The following is an 18,053-nucleotide window of genomic DNA, read 5'->3' on the forward strand; positions in this document are numbered from 1 at the left end:
AAAAAGTATGTAGTGCCTCCCCCACTCTTTCTTGCTCCTACTCTGGCCATGTAATGTGCCTGCTGCCCTTTTGCCTTCCGCTTCCTGAGGCCCTCACCAGAATCTGATGCCAGTGCCATGCTTGCATAGCCTATAGAACCATGAGCCAATTAAACCTCTTTTCTTTATAAATTAACAGTCTCAGGTATTTCTTTATAGCAATGCAAGAATGACCGAATACACTAGGGGTCTAAAGGACTTCTTAGGATTTTGCTTTTCAAGTAAAACGTGAGGAGTTCACAAACTTAAGATTATGAAAAACTGGAAGCAAATGATGTCCTTTAACAGGTAAATGTATAAACTGTGGTACATCCAATACAATGGAGATTCACTGATTTTTTTAAATTAGCTATCAAGCCACAAAAAGTCATGGAGGAACCTTTTAACTGCATATTGCTAAACGAAAAGGGCCAGTTTGAACAGGCTACACACTGTCTGACTCCAACCATGTGACATTCTAGAAAAGGCAAAACTATAGAGACAGTAAACATATCCGTGATTGACAGGGTTTCAGCGGGAGGAGAGAATGGATGAAGAGGAGAAACACAGGGTATTTTTAGGGCAGTAAGCTATCCTATATAATACTGTAATGGTAGAGATATGGCATTGTGCATTTGTCAAAACCATAGAACTGTATAATACAAAGAGAGAAACCTAATGTAAACTGATAATGCATCAATATTGGTTCATCAACTGTAACAAATGTACCACACTAAGACAGAAGAAATTATGTGTGTTTGGGGGAGAGTGGCACTTGGGAACTCTGTATTTTCTGCACAATTTTTCTGTAAACCTCAAACTGCTCTAAAAAATAAAGTCTATTTTAAAAAACAAAAAGGGTCCTTGGAGGAGCAATAATGAAAAAAAGATTGAGAAATATTGCTCTAGTCTTAAAAGACAGTGATTCAAATTTTAAACTTCCAATCTGCTTTCATAGGTTTTAGAATAATATAGAACTGGGTTCAAATTCTGACATTTACCAGTACGGTGACAAGTTCTTTCACCTCTTAGCATTAAAAAGTAGAGGAAAGAATAAGACAAACTTTTAAAAGGATATTTGTAAAAAGAAAAACGTTATGTATAGCAAAGTAAATATAAGTGCACATATAAAGTGCTCTGGTTTTCACAAAGAGGAGCTCATTAAAAGGCACCCTGACTTTTTATCATGAAATATCAAAATTTGTGTACATTTCATTCCCATAAAAGGTAATAGGGTGTTTAGATAACTTTATCACTAATTTACTACAAAGGAAATCACCCTGGAAAAAGCCACATTAAAAAAAAAAACCTATGACAATTTTATATGATAATTACAACATAGAGTTCATGTGGTATAGTACCAACAAATAAACAAACAAATAAATAAATAAATAACTTCCCTGCAGTTTCTTCACCTATCATAGGTAACTTTCCGACTCTTGGTAAAAACTGGAAAATATTTTGTCAATAACTCTGTGCCATATTGGGAATTAAAGTTAAGAATATGGACTAATAGGAGTAACTTTTAAAAATTCAAAAACACTGTTATCACTCTGAAATTGTCTACTTGTAAGTCAGAAACAGTACATATATCAATAAAAAGGTCAGTAAAAAGTTTATAGCTGTAATCAGATAATGAATAATTATAACACTAATCTATTAGATTTAGTGTAGATCATCTGAAAATCACAATTAGAACAAAAACTGAAATGCTCCATTTTTCACAAATATGGTCCTCAGAAAAAAAGTTCCCTTATTCCCATGAGAGAAAGAAATCTAAACAGAAAGTATATACCACTAGAGATTAACAATTCTTCCAAAAAGTTGAGATCCACTAGATATTTTTATTAAAATCCACTCCCTAACATTAATACCAGAAATATGTATAGCAGAAACTTATATCTTATATTAAATACAGAAGACATTCTGCTTTTACCACCCTCAATTACCTCGTCTACCCAGTAATCTTCACATTCTGAGGGCTCTGAAATCTGGATACATGTTTGTGATTGCTGTATTTTACTATCAGTCATGTGGCAGTAGACATGAAGTTACATGAAAATTCTTAATTTATACCTTTTGGTATGGTCACTGCATCTGATCATCCTAATGGAGTTGATGATAATACATACCTCGAAGGACTTTTGTGAGGATCAAATCAATTTATGTATATAAGGTACTTAGAACAGTTCCTTCCACCTAGTAAATTATAGATATATAATAAATAATTTGTATTTATTTATATATATAATATCTATTATATATCTATAACAAGGAATTTACCTTTCTTTTTCAAAATTTCCAATAAAACACGCTTTGTGGTCCACAGATAAAGGGTATTATATAATCTTAAAATTAGAAATAAATCAGCCAATCACTGTTACATTTCTAATAGATATTAAAAATAGCTAACACAAATAGCATTTACTAGGTGGAAGGAACTGTTCTAAGTACCTTATATATATAAATTGATTTGATCCTCACAAAAGTCCTTCGAGGTATGTATTATCATCAACTCCATTAGGATAATCAGATGCAGTGACCATACCAAAAGGTATAAATCAAGAATTTTCATGTAACTTCATGTCTACTGCCACATGACTGATAGTAAAATACAGCAATCACAAACATGTATCCAGATTTCAGAGCCCTCAGAATGTGAAAAAAATGTATGCAGCTCAGAATCAAATTAAATAGGGCATTTTCATACCATTTTAGAGATGATGAGAGAAATGAGAAAGAGGTTACACAGCTCGTTCAAGGTTATATGGCTTATACATATAATCTCTGTTATGAAGAGAGACCAACACAGTGCTGTCTATGATGCCTTAGTGTGTATGATAAAATCAGTTCTAATTCATGAAACTATTCTGAAAAAGTATTTTATGTAAAACTTTTACATTTGAGATATATTAATATGTGGTATAAAAGAATCACCATTATAACAATGTACAAAAGTATATGATATCATTCATATGACTATTTCAGGGAACTTCAGGAGAATCAGCTCATGACTTTAGCATGGTTATCAATTTTTATTCTTTTTTATAAAGGTGACCAAAAGATCTTCAGATTCCAAACAATTCTCTCCCTGTGCAGTCAAACAAAGACATCCATCACCATTTTTCTATTCCCATAATAATCTGAATTCTTAACTCAAGTATCCAAAAATACAATATTTTTCTTCCTCTTCCTTCTGCATAGCTAACAGAAGGTAGAAAATACACATGGCACTTCTCCTGACAGCTTCTGGAAAGCACTGAGCAGGAAAGAAGTGAGAGCATCTCTGTTTCCACAGTGCCTTCAGCAATCCAGAACACCTGCCCTTTAAATCACCCTCACTGGAGTAAGAACAATCTCTATAAAATATGAAGCAGAAATGGCGACTAAAAACAGTTATCAACATTAGATTCTTTATATATTCTTCCACAGTTTAAAAAAGGTTATTTGGTATACATTTAACTAAATCATCTGAGTCACAATCATGATTTCTTTGGCCACAAACAAATCATTTCACAAAATCTTTAACTCTACTTTTTGTTGATTATTTGAAAGCATCAGTAAGCATCTGAGGCTTTCTTCCTAAAACCACTGACAAAATTTTTCATTCTGTGAAATGAAATTCCAAAACTTTAAAAAAGTCATTTAAAAGTTAATAGCAGCTAATAAACTAGTGCCCAATATTATGCCCTATTATACCTCAGATGACAGAAGCATAGGCAATAGACTTCTCTTAGCACCAAGAGAAAAAAAGGGGCTGGGACTGTATGTGCCTTAGAAATGTTCCAGAAAATCTGCTTCAGCAACAGTAAAAACGGTGCCACACTCCACAGAAAAACAACAGAGGGAGACAGTAGAACTAACTTCAAATGCTCAATCCCCAACTTCCTTAAAAATGCAGTAATTGGGAGAAAGAGGACAGAGGAAAATATAACTTCAATTCTGCAAGCAGAAGCAAAACAGAGAAGGGAAAGTTCTGTCTCAGACCCTGCAGTTATTTTTAAATTTCTTACTGAGAAAGGATCATAGATCTACATGGATCCCTTCCACCCAAGTTTATTCTCTGACTTTTGAAAAAAGAATAAAATCCTGAAACTAAGTAATAAACATTAGATTCTAAGACTCTGAATAACAAGAGAAAAATAAATTCCTCCACGGAAATTAACTGCAGCTTACTGTCTCAAAATTTTGGAAAGCAGAATTATAGCCCTTGTGGATTTAAACTCTCCAGTGGTTTCAACTACATTAAAAATTAAATACAAATAAATGTCACAACCTCAAAGGCCCTTAAGATCTGGCTCCTACTTACCTCTCCAATCTTATCCCCACTACATCTAATTAAAGGACAAAAGCCTTCCATTAGTTCTCAAAATTGTCAAGCTTTTCTTCTTGTAAAGCTCTGAACATATTATTCTCACTACAGGGATAGGACTAGACCTTTATGTTTCAGTTTAAATATATCTCGTCAGGGACATGTTTTCTTTTCTGGTTGTCTTATCTTTTCATCTTTTTCTTGAGACAGAGTCTCACTTTGTCGCCTAGGCTGGAGTACAGTGGCGCAATCTTGGCTCACTGCAACCTCCCCACAACAGGTTCAAGGAATCATCCTGTCTCAGCCTCCTGAGTAGCTGACATTACTGGCACCCGCCACCATGCCCTGGTAATTTTCATGTTTTTTGGTAGAGACAGGGTTTCACCATGTTGGCCAGGCTGGTCTCGAACTCCTGACCTCAAGTGATCCTCCTGCCTCAGCCTCCCAAAGTGCTGGGACTACAGGCATGAGCCACCACGCCTGGCCAAGTCCTTTAAGAGATAAAAAGAGAGTATCTAAGAAACACTGGGAAACCCTTCACATAATTTAATCTTCACAAGAAATCTTCGATACTATTCTTCTAGATGAGGAAATAGATTTGATATGAAGATTAAGCAGCTGGTCCACGGTCCCACAGGTAAAGCAAAGATTCAAGCCCAAATGGGTCTAATTCCAAGTCTACAATCTTTCTGCTACATTATATTGCCTCTCTGTTTGAAAGAAAACTATCTTACCAGAAGGAAATGCTTAATTATATACAGAGCTACAAAAGGACAGTGGTTTACATAAAAATCTATAAACTGAAAATTTGGATAATTAATTTCATATTCACTATCTTTATTTCTTTTATATTAGCAATCCTAGCTAACTGGGATCATGCTAGATTTAAAAAACAATAGCTATTTATTCTACAGACCCAAAAAGTTCATATGGTTAATATGGTTTGTCTCTGTGTCCCCACCCAAATCTCATCTTTAATTGAACTCCCATAATTCCCACATGTTGTGGGAGGGACCTGGTGGGAGATAACTGAATCATGGGGGCGGTTTCCCCATACGGTTCTCGTGTTAGTAAATAAGTCTCATGACATCTGATGGTTTTATCAGGTGTTTCCGCTTTTGCGTCCTCCTCATTCTCTCTTTGCCTACTGCCATCCATGTAAGACAGGACTTGCTCCTCCTTGCCTTCTGCCATTATTGTGAGGCTTCTCCAGCCACGTGGAACTTTAAGTCCAATTAAAACTCTTTCTTTTGTAAATTGCCCAGTCTCAGGTATGTCTTTATCAGCAGCATGAAAATGGACTAATACAACAGTATATGTAAAATGCTATTTCTTTTCTATACTTTATATAATTGCTATAATAGGTAAATCAAGTAGTTAAACTATAGAATTTCTCAGTTTACCCTTAGGAATTCAGCTACTAGGTATTCGGAAATGGCTTTTTTTTTTTTTATGAAGAGACAAGATTTTCAACATTCTCCAATTAAGGTTAATAAATTGGGATAATATTTAGGCCAAATTAATTTGAAAAAGCCATACACAAGTATTCTGGAAATACAAGAGGACTCCAAAAAGTTTGTGGAAAAAATGGAATTAGATGAAAATAAAAAGTTAAACTTTATTTCTCAACATAAGCTCCATCAAGGTCAAGACACCTGTAGGCAATAATAACACACATTTAGTCCATCCTTAAAGAACTGAGGGTCCTGCATTAACCATGTCAATGCAGTCTTTTTCACATTTCTAACTGAAGAAAAATGGATATGCTTTATAGATGTTTTAAGATTAGGAAATAAAAAAGTCAGAAGGAGCCAAATCAGGACTGTAGGGTGGATGCCTAATAAATGTGCATCAAAACTATCCCAAAATTGACCTTGTTTGACGAGAAGAATGAGCAAGAGCACTATCATGGTGGAGAAGGACTCTCTGGTGAAGCTTTCCTAGGCATGTTTCTGCTCAAGCTTTAGCTAACTTTCTTAAAATACTCTTATAATAAGCAGATGTTGGCATTCATTGGCCCTCCCAAAAGTCGACAAGCAAAATGCCTTGCGTATCCCAAAAAAAAGTGTTGCCATGACCTTTGTTCTTGATCAGTCTGCTTCTGCTCTGACTTCCACCTCTTGGTAGTCAGTGATTTGATTGTACTTTGTCTTCAGGATGTACTGGTAAAACCATGTTCATTCATTGTTACAATTCTTCAAAGAAATCCTTCAGAATATTGATCCCACCTGTTTGAAATTTCCAGTGAAAGCTCTGCTCTTGTCTGCAATTGATCTGGGAGCAACAGTTTTGGCACCCATTGAGCAGAGTCAGAATTGTGTAAAATGAACCAGCTGAAATGTCTATGGTGTTGGCTATTGTTTTTGCTGTTAATCATAGGTCTCCTTCAATTAGAACATGAAAAAGATTAACTGATGTAGATTGCCTGCCCCTATAGCAGGCTTCACCTTCAACATCATCTAATCCTTCTTTTTTTTTTTTGAGATAGGGTCTCACTTTGCCACCCAGGCTGGGGTGCCATGCCACAATCACGGCTCACTACAGCCTCAACCTTCCAGGCTCAAGCAATCCTCCCACCTCAGCTTCCCAAGTAGCTGGGACTACTCACTCTAGGCCATGTCCTGAGATTATCCAAATAGCTCTATAGAGAGGTCCACATGATTAACAACTAAGGCTTCCTGCCAACAGCCAGAGAGGAAGTAAAGTCTCCTGACAATAGCCATCCCCCCACCCCAAAGAGGCCTTCAGATGACTTCAGCCTTGCCAACATCTTGCCTACGATGTTATGAGAATCCCTGAGCCAGAACAACTCTGCTAACTGGCTCCTAAATTTCTGATGCACAAAACTATGTGAGATAATAGATAAATGTTCATTGTTTTAAGCTGCTAAGTTTAGGGGTAGTTTGTTATACAGCAATAGATAGAAATTTAAGTATCTCTCAATTATTAAATTTCTCACATTGTTTGCACCTCAACGTTTTTCCTTTCCCAACATTCATTAGAATCTTGAGGAGCAAGGCAGCTATTAATTAGAAAAGGTATCTCCACATGATCCTGTCACACCCTTCCCTGATTTGACAGTCACTCATAAAGAACACAATTAGCTGAAAAGAAATGAGGGTGCCCTTTAGATGTTAAGTACAGTAAGAAAGAGATGCACTGACAAACAGCACTCAGGCTCCACTATTACTTACTGGTTTGACTTATTTAAACCTCAGGGGGATTCCCTCTACTCTCTCTTTTATATTTGCTCTGTGGAAAGGCTTTCATTGGGAGCAGGGCAAGAGCCCTAACCAGAATTTTTATGAAAACCTAATAACCCTAAAGAACCTAATTACAAATCAGACAAATTTTCAAAACTTTGTTAGACAGTGAGTTATAAAGCAACTTACATTACTTCCCTGCCACCACACGTCCCCCAACTCCTTACCGCAAAACAAAGTAATTAAAAAAAAAAAAAAGTTAACAGGGAGCAGAATGTTTTCTGGTGGCATTTAAGATTAAGAAAGTTAAATAACTTCCTTGCACACACACCACATTCAAGTCTGTCCTGCTATTCATAGAGCTGCTAGGTTTACTTGTGGCTGAAACAGTGTCACCAAAGTGATCATGGAAAGGCGGATAACAGGCTTTTTGTTTCATGCCATGATAATATTTATAACAAAAAGGTGGGGAAGCAAAATGCATAAGAGTAAAGCTAATGCCTCAGACAGGTTTACTAACGAGTTGAAGTGAGGAGAGGAAGAAAGGGATGCAGTAGAAGGATGACAGAGGACAAAGCACTGAGCTCTAAAACATACCAAACTGCACTCTTAATTCATGGATTTCACTTCCCTGCCTCAAACTCTTCTAAAAGTATCATTTAAATTTCTGAACTGTAGGCCGGGCACAGTGGCTCACGCCTGTAATCCCAGCACTTTGGGAGGCCGAGGCGGGTGTATCACCTGAGGTCAGAAGTTTGAGACCAGCCTGGCCGACATGGACTCTGTCTCTACTAAAAATACAAAAATTAGCTAGGTATGGTGGCGCGTACCTGTGGTCCCAGCTACTTGGGAGGTTGAAGCAGGAGAATCGCTTGAACCCAGGAGGCAGAGGTTGCAGTAAGCCAAGATCACACCACTGCACTCCATCCTGGGTGACAGAGCAAGACTCCGTCTCAAAAAAAAAAAAAAAAAAAAAACTCTGAATTGTAAAAGGTGAATCAAAACAACAAAAATGACATACAAATCAGTTATGGTACACATCCTCCAAACCTTAGAAGAAATAAAATCCATCTTGCTATTCAAATTCTACCTCCAAGTTAAATACCCAAACAGACTTCTCCTCAACTTTAAAAAGGTGTCATTCATAATTACAAAACCACCATTACTTTTGCACCAACCTAATGACTACTTTGTATAACTACAGGTAAATTACTGGGTGATTTATGTTCTCCTCATATATGACCCTATTCACTTCTAGATTAGAAACTGCAAACATACAAGCTTGTTTATATAATATTCAAGCCCACAGAAGATCAGAAAGAAATAAGAAAACAGGTAACAGGTATGGTACACTGACAGTAGTAAATTATTTTTTTAAGAAAAAAGAGGCCAGTCACAGTGGCTCACACCTATAATCCCAGTGCTTTGGGAGGCCAAGGTAGGAGGATCACTTGAGCCCAAGAGCTCAAGATCAGCCTTGGCAACATAGTGAGACTCTGTCTCTACAAAAAAAAAAAAAATTTAAAATTTTTTAAATTAGCCAGGCATAGTGGTATACACTTGCAGTCCCAGCTACTCAGGAGGCTGAGGTAGGAGAATGGCTAGAGCCCAGGAGTTTGAGGCTACACTTCAGTGTGGGTGACAGAGCAAGACTCTAAGAGAAGGAGAAAGGGAAGGGGGAAGGGAGGGAAGAGAAAGAGGGAAGGGAAGAGGGAGGGTAAGGGAGGAAGAAAAGACGCCTGACAATGAGGAAGGAAACAAAAATTATAAAACATGACTACAAAGACTCAAAACAGAATAGCCTAATTGGAATTTTAGTATAGGGATAAACAGTTGCACCATGTTCAAAACTACTGAGGGCATTCAGGTAGCATGTAATTGTTACTTTTATAAACATGTCAAGTTAATACAGTGTAATATTTAAGAGTTCAGGTTCTGTGGTCGGGCTGCCCAGAATTCACAGTAGCATTCAGCTACTCACAATTCATGTGACCTCAAGAAAATTAACATCATTTTACGTCCTTGGGGATAACTCACCTACTCCTCAGTCTAACATTTAACTTGTGCATGATGAGGAAATAAGATAGTTGATAACAGAATGTTCAGCTAAGTGTCAGGTTTTTGGAAAAACCACCACCACCTCGCAAGAGTTACTAAAAGAACGTTAAATTAAGTTTGCTGTATACTTTCCAAGAGGGAAGAGAAAGAACTGAAATATATCCTAGCTGGGTGCAGTAGCTCACACCTGTAATCTCAGCATTTTGGGAGGCCAAAGCAGGAGGTCTGCTTGAGACCAGGAGTTTGAGACCAGCCTCGGCAACAAACACATACCCTGTCTACACACACACACACACACACACACACAAAGATTACCCAGGTGTGGTAGTGCACAACTACAGTGCCAGCTACTCAGGAGGCTGAGGCAGGAGGATCACTTGAGCCTGGGAGTTCAAGACTGCAGTGAGCTATGATTGTGCCACTGCAGTCCGGTCTAGGCCACAGAGTGAAACTCTGTCTATATCTAAATAAATAAATATTTCCATTTCAGAGACATAAATATTGCCATAAAAAGGGTCTTGGCACTTACTGGGTTTTACTCTAATTATTTGGAATTTTAAAATATGAATTCATCTTGTAACCTAACAATAACAAATTTTTTTTTTTTTTTTTTTTTTTGAGACGGAGTCTCGCTCTCTCGCCCAGGCCAGACTGTAGTGGCGCTATCTCGGCTCACTGCAAGCTCCGCCTCCCGGGTTCACACCATTCTCCTGCCTCAGCCTCCCGAGCAGCTGGGACTACAGGCGCACACCACAGCGCCCAGCTAATTTTTTGTATTTTTAGTAGAGACGGGGTTCACCGTGTTAGCCAGGATGGTCTCGATCTCCTCACCTCGTGATCCGCCCGCCTCGGCCTCCCAAAGTGCTTGGATTACAGGTGACAAATGTTATTTTTTAAGTGAAAGGAATATATGACAGGAAAAGCCAAGTCAGAAGACTAAGATTAATATTTGATTACGTCTGCCAAACAAGGTGAAGAAAAAACAAATCTTTAGTCTAGAGGTTTGTTTATTCTGTTTGCCCCTAAAGTTAGCATCTAAAGACCAGGACTAAATCAAAGATACTAGACGTTACATATGGCTTCTTTACATTTCCCGTATGATAAACTATTCAATATATACTGTAGTCAAGATCGCATTCAAGAACTAACTTGTACACAACATATAATAAGTAAAAGAATAAATTCTCTCTCCCACACAGAGGTGATGTAGTTGAGATTATGTAAGATTTTCTAGGGGGGAAAAACATGCTCCTTCAAACATCAGATGTCAAAACAAATACAGTGGCCCAGGGGGATATTTCAGAGCAACTTAACATAAAATGAAAAGAAACTCAATTAAACATTTTTCTTTTAAACTTCATTCTCCAAAGTCCAAAGTCATATGACCTGCCAATTGTCAATCACATATTACATCTCCTTGTGTTAAAATTTGGGTAGAAGTCAATGACCACAGGCCCAGAGTGACAATGAAATAAAGATATGGAAACTGGCTTTTAAAAAAACCAAGTTTGAGACATTATCTTAAATGTACTATACAGTAAGTGTTTTATAAACTGCTCTGCTGAATTTGAATATGCTATGGAAAAGACCTGTTCTATATTTGAAATGAAGATTTTCCTTAATTATGCAAATGTCTGTATATCATAAAAAGGGAAAGTCTGTAATACTAACACTTATGTTAGTTCTAAAATATAAATCTGGCCAATGAGTCCTGGTGTTTTAATTATTCTAATTTAATGTGCTAGTGTCAAAACGGAAAACACATGTTTCCATGTGCATATATGTGTCAAACATTCATTTTTCAACAAAGATGCCAAGACCACTCAATGAGGAAATGAAAATCTTTCTAACAATGATGCCAGGATAATTGAATATCCACAGGCTAAAAAATAATCTTATGGGCTCTTACCTCACAATCATACACAAAAATTAACTTAAAATGGATCATGGGTCTAAATTTTAAAACCAAACTATAAAATTTCTTAAAAAAAAAAAAACACGTTCATGACCTTCAATTAAGCTGAGTTCTTAGATATGATACTAAAACCATCAATCATAAAATAAAATCTTGACAAACTGAACTGCATCAAAATTTTAAACTTTCACACTCCAAAAGACATCAAGAAATAAACAGGCCACACACTAAAAGAAAACATATAAAAATCACCTATCTTTATAAAGATCTTTTATTCCGAATATATAAAGAATTCATACAACTCATTAAGCAAACAGACAGCCCAATTTTAAAATGGACAAAACATATGAAGTGACACTTCACTAAAGAAGATATACAAATACATAGTAAGCACATAACAAGGTGTTCAACATCATTAGTAATCACGAAAAACGCAAGTTAAAACCACAATGAAATGCCACTTTACATACATTAGGATGGCTGTTAGAAAATGAAAAAAGTAACAGAAAAATAAGTGTTGGGAAGGATATGGAGAAATCAGAGCCCTTATACAATACTAGTGGAAATGCAGAATGGTGCAGCTGCTATAGAAAACAATTTGGCATTTCCTCAAAAGGTTAAACATAGAGTGACTATATGACCCAGCCATTCCAGTCCTAGGTATACGCCAAAGAGAACTGAAACCTATGTACCTTAACATATAAAACATATGTATGTTCATACTATATAAAACATATGTATGTTAACATAAAAACTTGTACATGAACGTTCATAGTAGCATTATTCATAATAGCCGAACAACCCAAATGTCCATCTACTAATGAATGAATGAATGAATAAACAAAGTATGGTATATCTATACAATAGAATCTTATTCAGCCAAAAAAAAGAATGAAGTACTAATTCATGTTACAACATGGATGAACCCTGAAAACATTATGGTGAAAGAACCCAGTCACAAAGAGCCACAAATTTTACGATTCTATGTATTGAAAGGTCCAGAAATGGCACATTTAGGGGAATCAGAAAGCCGATCAGTAGTTGCCTAGGGCTGGGAATGGGGATTAACTGCAAACAGATACAAAGGAATTTGTGGGAATAATGGAAATGTTCTAAAACTGGATTGAAGTGATGGTTATATGACTTTATAAATTTAGTAATAATCAGTGAATTGTACAATTAATTACAATGAATGAATTTTATGTACATAAATTACACCTCAATAAAGTTATTGATGTACAGAGTATTATGTTTAAAATAAAAACAACAACAAAATCATTTCCTTCTCTCTATTGTAACATCACCAATGTGAGATTCTGAGTAACTCATTTAATCCTCACAACAAACTAACAAGTAGAATTCTATTATTACCTTCATATCACAAACCAGGGAACTGAGACAGAGAGATTAAGTAATATGTTATTCAGTTAATAAATGGCATGACCAGAGTTAGAACTCCTATTTATCTGACTTCAAATAATAAAAATTGATAGGCACTTCATTTGTTTACAAAATGCATAAGGATTTTTTTCTATGGATCAATTTTTTGAATTCTGAGGTTTTAAAGGAAAGAAATTCTTTAGCCACTAGAGAGATCATAAATACTTGGGTAGTGATGTAGAAAGAACACTTCATTGAAGTCAGAAGAACTGGGTTGATGAACCTTAGGTGAAAATGAAAGAATTGAACTATAGTATCTTTAAGGGCCCTTTCAAATTTTGTTCCACAAAATGAAATGTCTTCCACAGAAAATTGAGAAATTTTTCACCACTGGTTTTCCATAGCTTTAGTAACTTAGTCACTAGAGCAATCATTTCCTCTTCTTAATTTTTTATATTTAGAGGCAATGCTCTTTATCTGGCTCTCTCTTTTTCTACTAGTTATTTACAGTAAACTTCTATTCTTTAAAAAGAAATTAACACTGACAAATTCAACTGAAATGATGTACAGTTCTCCTGATCAGAGATTGAGGGGGAAATGTATAGGCTACGGGAACACATGTATGAAAAGTCTAGATTCTAGAATAAGTATGGAGATACTAGATATTAAAGGTGATCTTTTAAAGATCACCACTAGAGGAATGTATCTCCAGCCTAAAAGTAACAAAGTTATAAAATGTAATGTTCACTCCATTTCCTCTGTAAGCCTTGAGTTTTGTTTCTATCAGGTAATTCTCTCAAACACAAGGTTTCAAAAAAGATAGGCTCTTTCCAGATAATTTATCCCTGAAATTTTAAAAATCAGAGAAAACACTATCAACGACAAAGGAATGATGTATTATGATTACTTACTATGAAAAATGGCAAAGAAAGAGTTAATGCTGTTGTTATTTTCACAGGAAGAAAGAGGATTGCAATTACCATTTCCTTGTGCCTTTAAATGCTTCTATTTCAGAATAGAAAATATTTCTTTCCTGCTGCCTAATTTTTAACAGGCTATGTATTTCTCTAAAACTCAAGAATAATTCGAAGCCAAGAGAAAACACTGAACTTAATAAATATACTATCATTAAGTACTGGGTAATAACAAATATTAGAAGGAATGCTACTTAAAAACCAGGTATAACCTTTGATAAGTCTCTATCTTCAAGCCACTATACTGTGACACATTCCACACATTCTGGAAATATAAATCATTATAGGTTGAGTCAACTCAACCTACAGTTTGTGGGTCACAAGATGACTGAGGCGAAATAACCTACAAAATGAAGGACAAAGAATTAGACAGCAATACTACCTCAAGTATTTCAGAAAGAAAGACAGTATTAATCTAGCTGCTGTAAGTGGGTGTTTGCTTCTCTTGTGCTGAAGGTCAAGCTTCAAACCACTGACTGAGTCAGTTTTACTCAGAGAAGTCATGAGAGAGCAGATTGGACATGACAGCATGCTATGTAATGAATAACACACCCTGTTTCTAAGCACAAACCTGAAGCATCAGAACAATGTTAATAAAAGTCATTTATAGGAATTGAATGAATGTCACTGCTCCTTTCTTATCTTTCCACTCCCCATCATCTCCCATGGAATATGAAGAACAACTTCCAAACAGTAATGCAAGCAGAAATCTGAAAAAGGCAGGTTGTAAAGTGTACTCACTCTTGAGCTTTCCCACATTTTTATTTAAATAGATTTCAGAAATAAGTGAGAGAATTTTAATAAACTATTCAATGTAACTACCTGTACATGGTTAAAAGTGTTTTTTAAAAGGTAATGACTAAAACAATGGTGTTTCTTTAAATCTTACTCATGTAGGGTGCAAATGCACAGTGCACAGCCCATCCCAGCTGTTCAGTATTATGCAACAATATGGCCAGAGTCTAGAATCCTGATTATGCCAGTCAAGATTGCCTTGCTAGTCAACCTAGTCAAATAAATAGATGAATATTTCTACTTAGAGCATTTATTTACTGTCTACAATCTTAAAAAATATACATTATATATCTTTACATGTGTTTGAGACTTGTCACTGCAACTAGACAACAGGCTATTTGAGGGCAGGAACCAGGTCTTCTGCTTCCTACTATTGACTACAGGATAATAACACAGGCTCCAGAGCCATATCACCAGGTTTCAAATACAAACTCCACCACCAGCTTTGTGACCTTGTCCAAGATACTTATCTTCCCTATGTCTCAGTTTTCTTATTTGCAAAAGAGAGGTAAAAGCATATGACTGCTGTAAAATTTATACAAGTAATAAGTTCTGAGTACCTAGAATGTGTCTGGCACATAGTAAGCATTATAAAATGTCAGTTATTATAACTATCTGTATCCCTACAATGCCTAGCACCAGACCTTGCTCCTTAGGTAGGTGTCCAAGTATCTGCCAATTGGCCAAAAATATGTACAACTATATCAACAATACAATTTCTCTCACTGTCACCATCTAATTTATGAGAAATGAACTCTCTGCTATTCTTGAATATCTTAATTCTTCAAGATGTCTTATGCAATTAGTCTAAAATGTAGGATTATATATCCTTACTTTTCAATCTAGTTGAAAAGGAAATGAAAAATAACAAAACAAATTATTCACCTGTTCATTCTGCATCTGTTTGACAGTCCCAGCTACTAAGTGTGATAAAGCAGAAGCCTTGTCAATGTAATTGTAAGCTACTTAAAATATCACATCAATTATCAGAATACAGGAAAGTATACTGTTATTCTTCTGAAAAATAATAAGTTAATTTCAGTAGCAAAAAATAAAATACCATGATTTCAAGCTTTTTGAGGCCCTCACCAGAAGCAGATGCTGGCACCACATTTCCTGTACAGCCTGAAGAACTCTAAGACAATTAAACTTCTTTTCTTTATAAATTACCCAGTTTCAGGTATTCCTTCATAGCAACACAAAGTGGACTAATACAGTAAGCATATATTCTACGTTGCATATGAAGAGATGCCATTCCAAAGCCCTAGGAAATAATTTAGTGAAAGAAATTTAAAATAAGGTAGTAAAATATATTCTCAGCAACTACCACCAGTCAGATAATTCAATTTCCCCTAAAATACAGAGCAAAAATGATCTGAAATGTAAAACATTTACTATACATATGCCACAGAAATTGGCTAAAATGCTGCATATTTGCTAGAGGAAATAAGACTAAAGGAAGCATTTCAAGGGACCAGAACTTCCTTAACATCCTTTTTCTAACTGATGTTTGGGCATTAATTCTCCCAGGATATTTCTATGACTGCCAGTTCGTGAGAACCTAAAAACGATAGGAGATAATTTCTCTAAGTATGAGATAGAACATTTTCAAACTCAAGATTTTTACCTCACTATAACACTTCTTTGATGCTGAATTAATAGAAAAATAAGCTTATGGAGAAAGGAAATTCTACCACTGAAATATTTCCACATTTTAAAAGTTAACCCATTTTAATAAAGCTGATTAAAAATGTGGTTTTTTAAAAAACCAAATCAACTGATACAAGCTGGTAATAAAATTAGAGAGTCTCTCCCAAAGGAGGGCGGGGCAATTCTGAAAGAGAGGCTATTGTCTCATACCATATAGGTCTAATAGGTTATCATACATAAAATACAAATAGCATTTTCTTATTAAAAATCTTACTAAAGCTGTTGAAAGAAAACTTACGTTTAATCAAAATATCTTTGCAAAATAAACATCCTAATAAAAGAGTAAGCTAACAGCAAAATAACCACAACTTACTAAGCTCTCGTCCACTAAACTCTTATCTACAGAGAATATGGACTACAAACTAAATTATATTTTAGAAAACATTTATCTAAGGCAGAGTTTCTCAACCTAGGTACTTACCCTTAATATTTGGGACAGGATAAGTCTTTAGTATGAGGGGCACCATGCACTGTAGAATGTTTAGCAGTACTCTGGGCTCCACCCACAAGATACCAGTGGCTCCCCACCCCCCCACTCCAGTTGTGACAACCAAAAATGTCTGCAGACTTTGTCAAAGGTCCCCTGGAGGGCAAAATTCCCCTAGGCTGAGAACTACCACTCTAAGGATTGAACAGCTTTGACAGAACTTCAGACTCTCTCCTATCCTCTCTACATAAAATTTAATAAAAATTACCTACCACTTCTTCCAGTGATTTTCAAATTTTATGCCCAAACCCCTTGAGTCCCTAGGAAATGTCTCAGGAACACCCATGGGGTATGTAACCAGAGCAGGTCTACTTTCATTTTCTGGGGTTCTGGATATTTCCTTTGGGTGGGAAAAAGTCTGGAAATCCTGACATAGATAAGTATGTCACTAATAGTGCATTTTGGGCCAAGCAAGGTGGCTCATGCCTGTAATCCCAGCACTTTGGAAGGCCGAGGTAGGAGGATCGCTTGAGCCCAGAAGTTCAAGACCAGCCTAGGCGACATGACAAAACCCCATCTCTACAAAAAATACAAAAATCAGTGGGGCATCATGGCGTGCACCTGTAGTCCCAACTACTCAGAAGGCTGAGGCAGGAGGATCAATTGAGCCCAGGAGGTTGAGGCTGCAATGAGCCATGACTGTACCACTGCATTCTGCCTGGGTGACAGAAAAAACAACAATATTACATTTTATACAACATTGAATTTAAAACCTCACCTTTTTTACTGTTCCTTCTCTATTTTTAAATTCAGGACCAATTTCAGAAAACCTGACATCTGGAAGAGCTCTAGGAGAGAGGACAGCGAAGTGGGGACCACAAAGCAAGTTTGAACATGTAGCTTATCTATATTTCCTTAGTGCAACAGGAACTGTAAATGTAGTTTTTAGAAGCATTACAGCACTTTCTACTTTGGTTAAACAAAAATTAGATGTTCAAAGCCCTGCATTATAAAATTCAAGGCCAAGTTTCCTCCTCAGGAGAAACTAATAAATCAAATGAATGCTGTAATTATGTGTTAGCTTTTAAAACTCCAAAAATTCATTCAATTCATAAATTGAAAACAGATACCCTTGTTCTCTCCCGGCCTTCAAAGATCTCATAATTTAATCATCTTAAACAGGAGAGCAATATGTATAACATGCTGAACGTTCTATGTCAGGAGATCTCAACTTTTAATGTATATCCAAATTACCTGGGTG

At 36.1% G+C, this 18,053-nt stretch overlaps 1 protein-coding gene across 2 annotated transcripts in view; it reads right to left on the reverse strand.

The window, feature by feature from the left end:
• The window catches only part of RASAL2 (RAS protein activator like 2), a 411,681-nt gene that overhangs the window by 364,636 nt on the left and 28,992 nt on the right, over positions 1–18,053 (reverse strand). The gene's annotated exons all lie outside the window — the stretch shown is intronic.

Source organism: Nomascus leucogenys, chromosome 12 (genome assembly GCF_006542625.1).
Source record: "Nomascus leucogenys isolate Asia chromosome 12, Asia_NLE_v1, whole genome shotgun sequence".
NCBI lineage: Eukaryota > Metazoa > Chordata > Mammalia > Primates > Hylobatidae > Nomascus > Nomascus leucogenys.